The 11,167-nt window shown below is 47.1% G+C and overlaps 1 pseudogene; it reads right to left on the bottom strand.

Moving 5' to 3' along the window:
• Positions 1–9,280: 9,280 nt before the first annotated feature.
• On the bottom strand, positions 9,281–10,229 carry LOC128052075 (40S ribosomal protein S2-like; annotated as a pseudogene).
• Between the last annotated feature and the right edge of the window lie 938 nt (positions 10,230–11,167).

The following is an 11,167-nucleotide window of genomic DNA, read 5'->3' on the forward strand; positions in this document are numbered from 1 at the left end:
CCACTGGTCTGACTCAAACTGAGGGGAAAGAAGGAGGCAGGGCATACCAGGTTGGGAAGGCCACTAAGCAAAGGTAAGGGGCTTGAAAGTGTGTGGCAGGAAGGTGGTGGCTGGGTGAGTGGAGATCAGCACACATGTGGGTTTATTGCTGCTTTGCCTGGGTGGGAAGTGCCCAGCAATATTTGGGACAAATAGAAAACCTTAAGAGGCCATGGCAGGAAGGTTGGAATTTATCTTATACATGAAGTAGAGCCATTTAAAAATTTCAAACAGAGGAGGCGCATGTTCTATTTTGTATTTTTTTTTCTAGCAGGAATTTGGGAGATGGATTTGAGGGATGCCAAGAGATGGATTTCCTGGTGGCTCAGTGGTAGAGAATCTTCCAGCAATGCAGGAGATGGAGGAGATGAAGATTCGACCCCTGAGTCGGGAAGATCCCCTGAAAGAGGGCATGGCAATCCACTCCAGTATTCTTGCCTGGAGAATTCCATGAACAGAGGAACCTGACAGGCTACAGTCCATAGGGTTGCAAAGAGTCAGACATGACTGAAGCGACTGAGCATGCCTGCATGCATGCAAGAGATGGATTGGGAGACTGTAGTAGGAGTGCCCAGGGAGGGGAGAAAAGGGGGACACATTCGAGGGATGTTTAGGAAGTAAAAGCAGCAGCAGGATTTGTCAATAGGTTCCATGGAAGTGAAGAAGAGGGAGGGGACAACAGCTGAGACTGACACTCTGGGGGGACCCAGGGAGGGCCATGTTTGAGGGTGAAGGGAGGGAGGGATGGGGCAGAGTTGGTGGTCATTTAGTTTGGGAAGGTTGAGTCAGGGATTTGGGGACTTCCAGGTGACAATGTCCAGCAGGCAGTTGTGTGTAGATGAATCTGATGGAAGAGTCATGATAGAGATTTGAATCTCTTATGCTTAGAGCAGAATGCCTAAGCTCACCCAGGGAGGATGTATCCACAGGGCTGTGGACACCAGCAGAGGGAAAGAAGCCCCACCAAGAAGCTGAAGAGTCACTTGGTACCAGGACAGGGAGCCAAGGCCTGGAAACTGTTAGTTGTTCGGTCCTGTTCGACTCTTTGTGAGCCCAGGACAACCAGAAGCCTGCCAGGCTCCTCTGTTCATGGAATTTTCCAGACAAGAATACTGGAGTGGGTTGCCATGCCCTCCTTCCTCTAGGGGATCTTTGTGGCCCAGGGATGGAACATGGGCTTCCCGAATTGCAGGCAGATTCTTTCCCACCTGAGTCACCAGGGAGGCCCCGAAAGGAAAGTATCAAATAATAGAAGGTATGTTGGTGGTGACCGGGAATTTATTATGGAGAGCTCTCTTCAAGGGACAGTCGGGGGTAAAAGTTTGGTTTTGGTGAATTAGGTGTGGATAAGATGTGTAGGAATAGAGACTATGAAGATGGATTATTATTATTTTTTTATGAACTTTTGGCTGAGAAAGGGAGGAAGGAGTTTTGCCAGTAGCTCCAGTGGAATCAAAGAATCTATGACATCTCCATGAGACGATCAACCAGGGCCAGGGTGCTGGATCTAATTTAAAACTCAAATCCAAGACTTCTCTGGTGGTCCTGTGGTTAAGAATACGCCTGCCTGTTCAGGGTTTGATCCCTGGTCTGGGAAGACTCCACATGACCCCAAGCAACTAAGCCTGTGCGTGACAACTACTGAGCCCACGTTGTACAGCCCACGCTCTGCAATAAGAGGAGCCTTTGCAATGAGAGGCCCGTGCACCACAGCTGGAGAGCAGCCCATGCTTGCCACAGCTGGAGAAAGCTGACACGCAGCAAAGAAGGCCCCGCGCAGCCAAAACTAAGTACCCACATAAATAGAATAAAAAAAAAAAAAAAACAAGAAATGGCGAGTTCAAAAAATACTCAAATACAGAGACTTGGTATGAAGAGCATTTCTGGAGCCTCGCATCTTCACTGCTGAAGAGCTGACCTAATATCATATTCAGTTTCACATCCATGTGACTCCACTGATACATTCTATTTAGAACTCAATGTTAGGAAATATTTGTTTCCTCCGAATAAGTCAACTCTTTCTTTCATCTGACAGCAAGATCTTGGGATGTATTATGTTTTCTTCTTTACTTTGCCTGCCAGGAAGCCCAGAGGCAAATTAAAGTCTAGTTATCGTGAAGAGTTTATTTCTGGCTCTTGGCATAAAATCTCCTCCTTTGCCTACATGGCTTTTGATTTCTCTTATACTCTATTTTATATTCACATGCATATGAGTAGTTCAATGTTTTTTAAATGTTCAATATAAGTTTATTGAGCAAATAAAACCTGAAAATGATGATTTTCTTCATAAATTGAAGTACTTAAATTGTCATAACATGTTTTCAGCACGTAGTTTTTGACCAAATGTGGAAATGTTTCTACAGTTAAACTTCAAATGCTAGTAATTATGTAAATATGGTTTTATTTTAAGCCACTGAAAATCCTTTCTGAACAGAGGGAGGGTATAAATTACAAAAAAATGGAAAGAGGTTTAACTTTTTTGGATCTCAGGCTCCCCATCTGTGAAATGGTGATAATAGTTCCTATCAGCCTGCTTCAGGAAATAAAGGATATAAAAACAATTTGAAAGAGGTAAGACAGTCTACAAAGTCATATAAAAAATAATATGATTTTTTTTCTTTTGAATTCCTCATAATGCATAGCCCAAGTCCTTCACTGATTTATTGAAAATGGAGGTAGGTATTGGGAGAAGGGGGTCTTAATGACCTCTGACCTTTCTGATGCTAAGGGTCTAAGGGTCCACAGTCAGACTTATTTTGAGAGGATGATAGGATGATGACAATTTGCTTTATAGTCAGGCAAATTGTTCAGCTATGTCATTTCCCAGGTGTTTGAGGTGGATAAAAGTATGGTAGTGTATTAGTCGGAATTCTCCAGAGAAACGGAACCAATAGGATATATATATGTGCTTGTGTGTGCTTCTGTGTGTTGGCCACTCAGAGTCATGTCTGACTCTTTGCCACCCCATGGACTGTTGCCCACCAAGCTCCTCTGTCCATGGAATTCTCCAGGCAAGAATACTAGAATAGGTTGCTATTCCCTCCTCCAGGGGATCTTCCTGACCCAGGGATTGAACCCAGGTCTCCCCCATTGCAGGCGGTTTCTTTACCATCTGAGCCACCTGGAAAGCCCAAGAATACTGGAGTGGGCAGTCTATCCCTTCTCCAGAGAATCTTCCTGACCCAGAAAGTGAACTGGGATCTCCTGCATTGTAGACGAATTCTTATTTGCTGTTGTTCAGTCGCCAAGTCACATCTGACACTTTGAGACCCCATGAACTGCAGCATGCCAGGCCTCCCTGTCCCTCACTATCTCCTGGAGTTTGCCCAAGTTCATGTCCATTGAATTGGTGATGCCATCCAACCATCTCATCCTCTGTTGCCCTCTTCTCCTCTGCCTTCAATCTTTCCCAGTGTCAGGATTTTTTCCAATGAGCCAGCTGTTCACATCAAGTGGCCAAAATATTGGAGCTTCAGCTTTAGCATCAGTCATTCCTATATATATAGATCTATAGAAAGAGATTTATTTTAAGGATTGGCTCAAGTGGTGATGGAGGCTGAGAAGTCCCACTCTCTGCCATCTGCAAGCCTGAGGCCCAGGACAGCTGGTTGTAAGTCCCAGTCTGAGTCCAAAGATCTGAGTACTGGGGGAGTTGATGTCTGAGGGCAGTAGAAGATAATGTCCCAGCTCAAGCACAGAAGAAGTTCACCTTTCCTCCAGCTTTTTTGTTCTAATCAAACCCTCCAAGGATTGGCTGATGCTCTCCTGCACTGGTAAGGGTGATTTTTGTTTTATTTTTCACTGGAATGTAGTTGCTTTACAATGTAGTGTTAGTTTCTGCGGTACAGCAAAGTGAATCAGCCACATGAATACATATATTACCTTCTTGGATTTCCTTTTCATTTAGGTCAGAGGGTGATCTTCTGTCTATTGATCCAAATGCTAATATGAAAACAGCCCCACACAACACACAGAAGTTATGTTTTACTAGAGATCCAGGCATCCTTTAGCCCAGTCAAGTTGGGCTTGAAAAATAAAATTAAGCTTTACAGGCAGGGAACAGGTGGTTGCTGCCTGTCATTCTTGTTACACCCTGGTGACTGACCTGTCTCAATGGTGATTTTTTTCAGCAGGTTTTGTGAGCATCTTCGGACCCTGGAAACTACAAGGGTGGGTGATGCATGGGGGAGATACAGTGCTGAGGTTGATGAAGAGCAGCTGCCTGTCTGCTGATCTGGAAGGAGCTGTTCCTGCCTTGCTGGGAGGTCTGCAGGGTTATGGAGGGAGAAAGGATGATGGATAGAAGTGGGGCTCCCTCCCTGCCATGGCCCGCTAGCCGGACCATCATTCACAACCCCTGATAGACTGCCTCCTCTCCACAGGCACAGCTTTGGGGTGGGTTGTGAATGAGCTACGGCAAAGACTGTATTTTATAATTACATTTTTGAGCTTGGGACATGGCTGTCCATGGGAAGTGGGAGGTGCCTGATTCTGGAGAGGTAGAGAAATAAAGATAGGGGAGCATGTGGGAAACTTTTGCTATGTAGATGACTCTATGCAATCAGCTAAGAAAGATCAGGTTTTAGGAAAGGCTGTGGATGAAACTATGACTGGCCTTTGATGAGCCTTTCCATATTCACTCACATATTCATTCATCAGACACTCTGAATGACCGCAATGTGCATGACACTGTGCACAAGGTGTTCTCTAGACAGAGCTTGTCACACTTGTGCACACACAGCACCTGGGGATCTGGTTAAAACTAGAAGCTGGTTCAGTGGGTCTGGGGTGAGGCCTGAGGTTCTGCTTTCCTGCTGTCAGGGCTGCCTCTGTTGCTGATCCAGAAACACATGGATGACGTACGGCTCTTACCTTGGAGGAGCTCTCAGTCCAACGAGGAAACAGGTATGTAAACAACTTGCTGCAATTAAAATAAAAGTCCAGTTTTATGATAGAAAGGCCAGAACAATGCAGGAGCAGGAGAAAAGAGCTGTTAATTTTGACTTGAAGGATCAGGGAAAGCTTCAGACATAGATGCTGTTTAAATTGTGCCTTGAGGGCACACTGAATTTTAATAAGGGAGGAAAGTAGGAGAGAGAGAGAGGGTAGAAGGGTTGTAGTGAGGATGCTTTCCAAGGCTGATGGAAGAATATTGTTGCAAACCAAATATCTGTGTCCTCCCAACATTCAATACTTCATTGGAAATGACCCTGATGCTGGGAAATATTGAAGGCAAAAGAAGGGGGCGGCCAAGGATGAGATGGTAGATAGTATCATCAACTCAATGGACATGAATTTGAGCAAACTCCCAGAGACAGTGTAGGACAGGAAGCCTGGAGTGCTGTAGTCCATGGGGCACAAAGAGTCACATGACTTAGTGACTGAACAAAAACCCAACATTCATATGCTGAAACCTAATCCTCAATATGATGGTATGTGAAAGTGGGGCCTTTGGGAAATGATTAGGTCTTAAAAGTGGGGCCCTTACGAATGGGATAAATGCCCTCTCATAAAAGAGACCTCCATAGGGCTCCCTCACCCCTTCTGCCATGTGAGGTCACAGAGAGAAGACTGCTGTCTATGAACCAGGAAGCGGGTCATCACCAGACCCTGAATCTGCCAGCACCTTGATCTTGGACTCCAGTCTCCAGAGCTGTGAGAGATCAAAGCCTGTTGTTTAAGTGCCCTGGCATGTAGTATTTTGAGACATCCATGAACAGAGGCAGGCTCAAGGTTAGATTAGTCCCCAGTGATGGTAGGCTTGCTAGACAATTTAAGTTGGATCTTTTTCTCCAATAAAAAGCTTTGTTGGGATGGGAGTGATGAGATGGAACCTATATCAAATGCACTGCCTTGAGCTTTAAAGGGGTGGGCTGGGCAGACTGGAGGTCATCTGGAAGGCTCTCAGTCTCTGTGGGAAGAGGAGAGACGGGACTCCTGATAGGATGGAGAGAGGGGCTCTAAAGCCACAATGATCTGTCTCTGCAGCTTTTATTGTTCACCCAGGAGGCAGTGAGCTCTACCTTTCCAATTTTTCCATGAAAGTATGTCCCATTGTTGTACGTTGAATATGGGCTTTGGGAGTTAGGGAGACTCTTTTGCACCTGGCAAAGGACCTTGTACTCAGCAGGTGCTCATTAAATACTGGCTAATGACAAGCATGTAAGGAAAGTGATGAAGATGAACTAACTCACACTGTGCCATTAGTGATTCTATCCAACGGCCTATGGTTTCCACCCTGCAGTTTGTTGCATCTCTGTGTTTGACTTGAACATCTCTGAGAAACAAGATTGAAAGGAAGTTATCCCACCAGACATTAAAGTATCCTTTAATGGATGATGAAGTCATTGCATGACTTTCCTAGGTGTGAATAGTGAATATGTGCTCATTCGTGTCTGACTCTTGGCAACATGAACTATAGCCTGCCAGACTCCTCTGTCCATGGAATTTCCCAGGTAAGAATACTGGAGTAGGTTGCCTTTCCCTTCTCCAGGGCATCTTCCCAACCCAGGGACTCATTCCAAAACTCCTACATCTTCTGCATTGGCAGGTGAATTCTTTACCTCTAGCACCACCTGTGAAACCTCAAGAGCACTTGCTTTTGGAAAGCAGAGGCCTGTAGAGATCCCTTGAGGCTTGCTTACCTCCCTGCCCCCAGTCTTAGCCTGATGATAGATGGAAGAGTTGGCAGATGCCACAGAGACATGCTAGACTCCTAAGTGAGGGAGGAGATCTGGAGCATCTTAAGGGTTTCCCAAGGCTGTGCCGCTGGTTAGGGGCACACACTTCAAACATGTTGCTTGTCCTGGAGCAGGCTGGCATTGCTGGCATTGCAGACCTCACAGACAGACTGCAGGACATCCTTTGTGTTCTGGGCTGGTAGACACTGAATATCGCGTTTACACTAGCCTTCTTCGCAGCATCTAAGCCACCTCCTAAGAGGGAGATAAATGAAGAGGACTGATGCTCAGAAATTAGGTGCAATAAACTCCAACAAGCCTCAGTCCTTGGAAGTGAACCTTATTAGTTAGCCTTGAGGAAGATCACTGAGACTCAGAGAGGTTAAGTCATAGGCCTGGGATGCAGTGAGGATGGGATGAGCTGATCTGAGCCCACAGCAACTTCACTGAAAGCACCTCCCTGTGCTCTGTCCTGTTTTACCTGATGATAAATGCAGACAGCTAGGGGGACACATGTCTTGGGAAGAAGGTTAGAGTCAGCCTTTAACACGTGGCCTTTATGAAGGAGACAATGTTTTACAAGCACAGCAGCTCTTGCGGGAAACTGGTGAGGGTGGTGACCACGGCGATGTTATTCTCTCTCTCTCCTAAACCTACCAGCATCATCCTGCAAACTGTGCCAGCACCTGTCTCCCTAATTCAGAGTGCCTGCCGATCAACATCCTCCAGCCACACCATATCAAGGGAAGAAGGAGAAAATACTCAGGTCCAGATCTCAGCACTAGCATGAAGTAGGGATGAAGTGAGTAATTGTGGAACAAATGGTTGGATCCAGAGAGCTAGCACTCAGAATCCCATCAGGTGACAGGACTGAAAGAACATGGACCTGGAGTCAGAATTATTTGGGATTAAATTCTGTCTCTTCTTTGTATTTGCTGTGTGATGTTGGGTGAGCTCCTATCCTCTCTGAACTGGTTTATTCATCTGCAAACAGAAGGAAGGTAATGACTCCCACTTCATGTGTTTGTGAAAAAAGCAAGAAATGAGAAACGATGAGGAAGTTTTCTTCTTTTCTCAGCCCTGGATTCTACTCTTACTTTATTCTTGTTAATCACGTGCCTTTGGGGAAGTCACAGTTTGCACAGTTGTGAAATGAGGAGCGACGTCACCCTGCTTAACTCCTCATCTTTTGTGACGATGTGTGTGTTGCATGTGTTCTCAGTCGTGTCTGACTCTTGGGACCCCATGGACTGTAGCCCACCAGGCTCCTCTGTTCATGGAATTTTCCAGGCAAGAATATGGAAGTAGGTAGCCATGCCCTTCTCCAGGGGATCTTCCTGACCCAGTGATGGAACCCATGTTTCTTGCGTCTTCTCCACTGGCAGGCAGATTCTTTGCAGCTAGAACCACCTGGCCTCCCAGGTGTCAGGCTGGGTAATGACGAACCAGTGCTGTTAGTAATGACAATGGGGGCAGCAGCATGGCTGCTTTGTACTGACTACAGGCAGCACTTTCTGAGTGTGTTCTGGGATTAAACAAGGCATCATATGGTCAGAACTATACGTGGCACAGAAGGAGTGCTCAGGACTGTTTGTACCGTCACTATTTTGGCCCCAGAGTGGAATGGTGGGGGAGATAAGCTGATGCCAAATCAGGGGTCAAAACTTAGGATCAAGAATGCCCAGGCAGGAGCCCCAACGGGGACCTGTTGTCTGAACGCGTCTTCCTTTCCTTCTGGACCAGCAAGGTTGTGTAACTTGCCAGGGTCTCAGCCCAGAGTCAAAGTCCTGACTCCTATCCCTGTGCTGGCCCCCCAAAACTATAGGGTGGTCCTTTCAGTGAAGGGGCATACTGGAATGGTTCTGGCATTCAGCCATCTCTCTTCCGGATTTCAGTTAACACCTTGGTTTCTCAGCCCTGCTCTGCCCTCCAGCCTATCGTCTTTTCTTCTCTGCAGCCTTCCCAACTGGCAAACCCAGTCGTGGCACTCCGCAGCTGAAAAATTGCCCAACTCTTAAATCTGAACTCCTTAGAACAGCTCAACCCTCTCCCCAGCCATAATGCATGCTCTGAACATGCAATCCCTAATGCCCTGTGTTGCCTTGTGGCCCCATGCTTTTGCCAGTGCAGGTCCCTCTGCCTCCCACACTTTCCCATGTCCATCAGTTTATCCTTTAATTCAGCAAATTATATGGAGCTCCTGTTATATGCCAGATGTGGTACAGGATGCTGATGTCAGAGCAGTTAGTGAGACACTGTGTCTTTGGTCGCTTGGAATTTACAGTGAAGTGGTGAGAGACACAGCACAGAAAGAGAACAAAAAATCAAAATATTTACATCTTTTGAATTTATGTATTTGTTTGCACATGTATGTGTTTATGGGGCTTCCCAGGTGGTTCAGTAGGTAAATAACCTGCCTGCCAATGCAGGAGACTTAAGAGACGCAGTTCGATCCCTGGGTCAGAAAGATTCCCTGGAGGAGGGCATGGCAATCGACTCCAGAATTCTTTTATTTTTATTTTTTTACCGGTTTCACTCACTTTATTATTCTCTTTATAAAATTATATGGTGGCTACAGCTGGGGCCTGTGTCCTCTGCATGGAGACTCTGGTGTGGGTCTTCACAAGATGACCAGTGAATTCCTGATATGGAGACTTGGTGAACACCGTCTCTTTCCTGAGGTCAGGGGTGAGATAACTGTAGGTCTTGGAAATGGCATCAAAAGTGGCCTTGGCGAAGTTGCCCAGGGTAACTGTCTCCCTAGGGTAACTAGCCTTTCCCCTAGGGTAAAGTCCGACTCTCACTGTCTTCCCAGGGTAACTGTGCAGCCCCTGGCATAAGTGTAGCAGTCGTCAATGCCAGATATCATCAACAGCTTCTTGGGCACAGGGGCAGAGAGATGCTAGTGCCTCTGGGGACAGGGATGAAGGGCACCAGCACGGAGCCACAGCAGCCATTCACCTTGCAAGGAACCATGTGGGCCTTGCCGATCTTGTTCCCCTAGCAGCCTCTTCGCACGGGGACGATGGACAACTTGGCCCGGATGATGGCTCCATGGATGGCAGAGGCTACTGCCTTAGAGCACTTGACATCCAGACTGACATGTCCGTTGTAATCCCCAGTGGCAACAAATGCCTTGAACCTGGTCCACTGGCCAGCAAGGGTATGCTTTTGCATGGGCATAATCTTCAAAACCTCATCCTTGAGGAAAAAATCAATAATCCCAGACTCCTTGATGGGCAGAGAGAAAAGGTGGATCTCCTCCAGGGACTTGATCTTCATGTCCTTGACCAGGCGGCCCAGCTTGGTAACGGGGAGCCACTCCTTGTTTTCGGCCTTGCCTCCGCGAGCTCCGCAGCTTCTGCCCCGGCCCCGTCCCAGGCCGCGACCCACGGCCCCGGACGCCACTGCCACTACCGAAGCCTCTGCGGAAGCCACCGCGGCCTCCCATCCCAGGGCCCCTGGGCTGGGTTTTCCCAGCCCTTCCGCAGCACCGGCGTCATCCACCATTTGTTTTTTTCACCAAGAAGCAGCCACTCCAGTATTCTTGCTTGGAGAATTCCATGGACAGAGGAGTCTGGCGGGCTACAGTCCACAGTGTTGCACAAAGTCAGATACGACTGAAGCGACTTAGCACGCAGCACACACGTATGTATTTATAGGTGGGAAATGCTACAAGGGAAAGTAAACAGCATAATATAATGATCTCTGGGGTGAAAGGCTGGTGGGTTTGGATTACTAACACATCAAACTAATGTTTATTTATCTACACACTAATCAGGGGCATCTCCTTCAGGAAGCCTTCCTGGATCAGAACATCTTTTGCTTCTGTTCCCAGAGCAGCCTGCCCTGCCTTGCCCATGCTATGTCTGGGCACTTAACACACCAAACATCTTACAGTTTTAGTGTCTGTCTCTGGAGGTTCTGAGTTCCCTGTGGGCAGTGGCTGTTCTCTCTCAGGGCAGTACCTGGCCCTGAGAGAGGACTGCTGATGGCTGTGAGTGAACACACACGCCAGATAGTCAAGGGACTGGGCTAGGGGAGGGAGATATCAAGGAGGAGAGCTTGGTTGGCTCTTTTCAGAGGAGTGCAGTTGAAAATAAAATTGTGGAAGTCACTTGGGTATTTGTTTATAAATGACAAATGCGGTCAGGAGCTTTTGATGAGCTCCTCATTCATCCTGCCCCCATCACCTTCCTGTCATTTTCCAGTTATTTAGAACCAACCGGCCAGATAGCCCTTAACCAAGCAATATACATGTTAATGTGGAGAGCAGAGGCTGAGATTGAAGTAGCAGGCAAAGCACATTATTCAAAGGGAAGACAAGAAAGAAAAGAAATGAATGAACTGGAGGCTGGGGGCAGATGTTGCCTTCATTGAAAGTCACCACCAGCCTTGTCTCCCTAGGGCCTGACACCCTGCTGTGCCCTCCACCCCTCTCCTAGCTG

This window comes from Budorcas taxicolor, chromosome 8 (assembly GCF_023091745.1).
Source record: "Budorcas taxicolor isolate Tak-1 chromosome 8, Takin1.1, whole genome shotgun sequence".
Lineage (NCBI taxonomy): Eukaryota > Metazoa > Chordata > Mammalia > Artiodactyla > Bovidae > Budorcas > Budorcas taxicolor.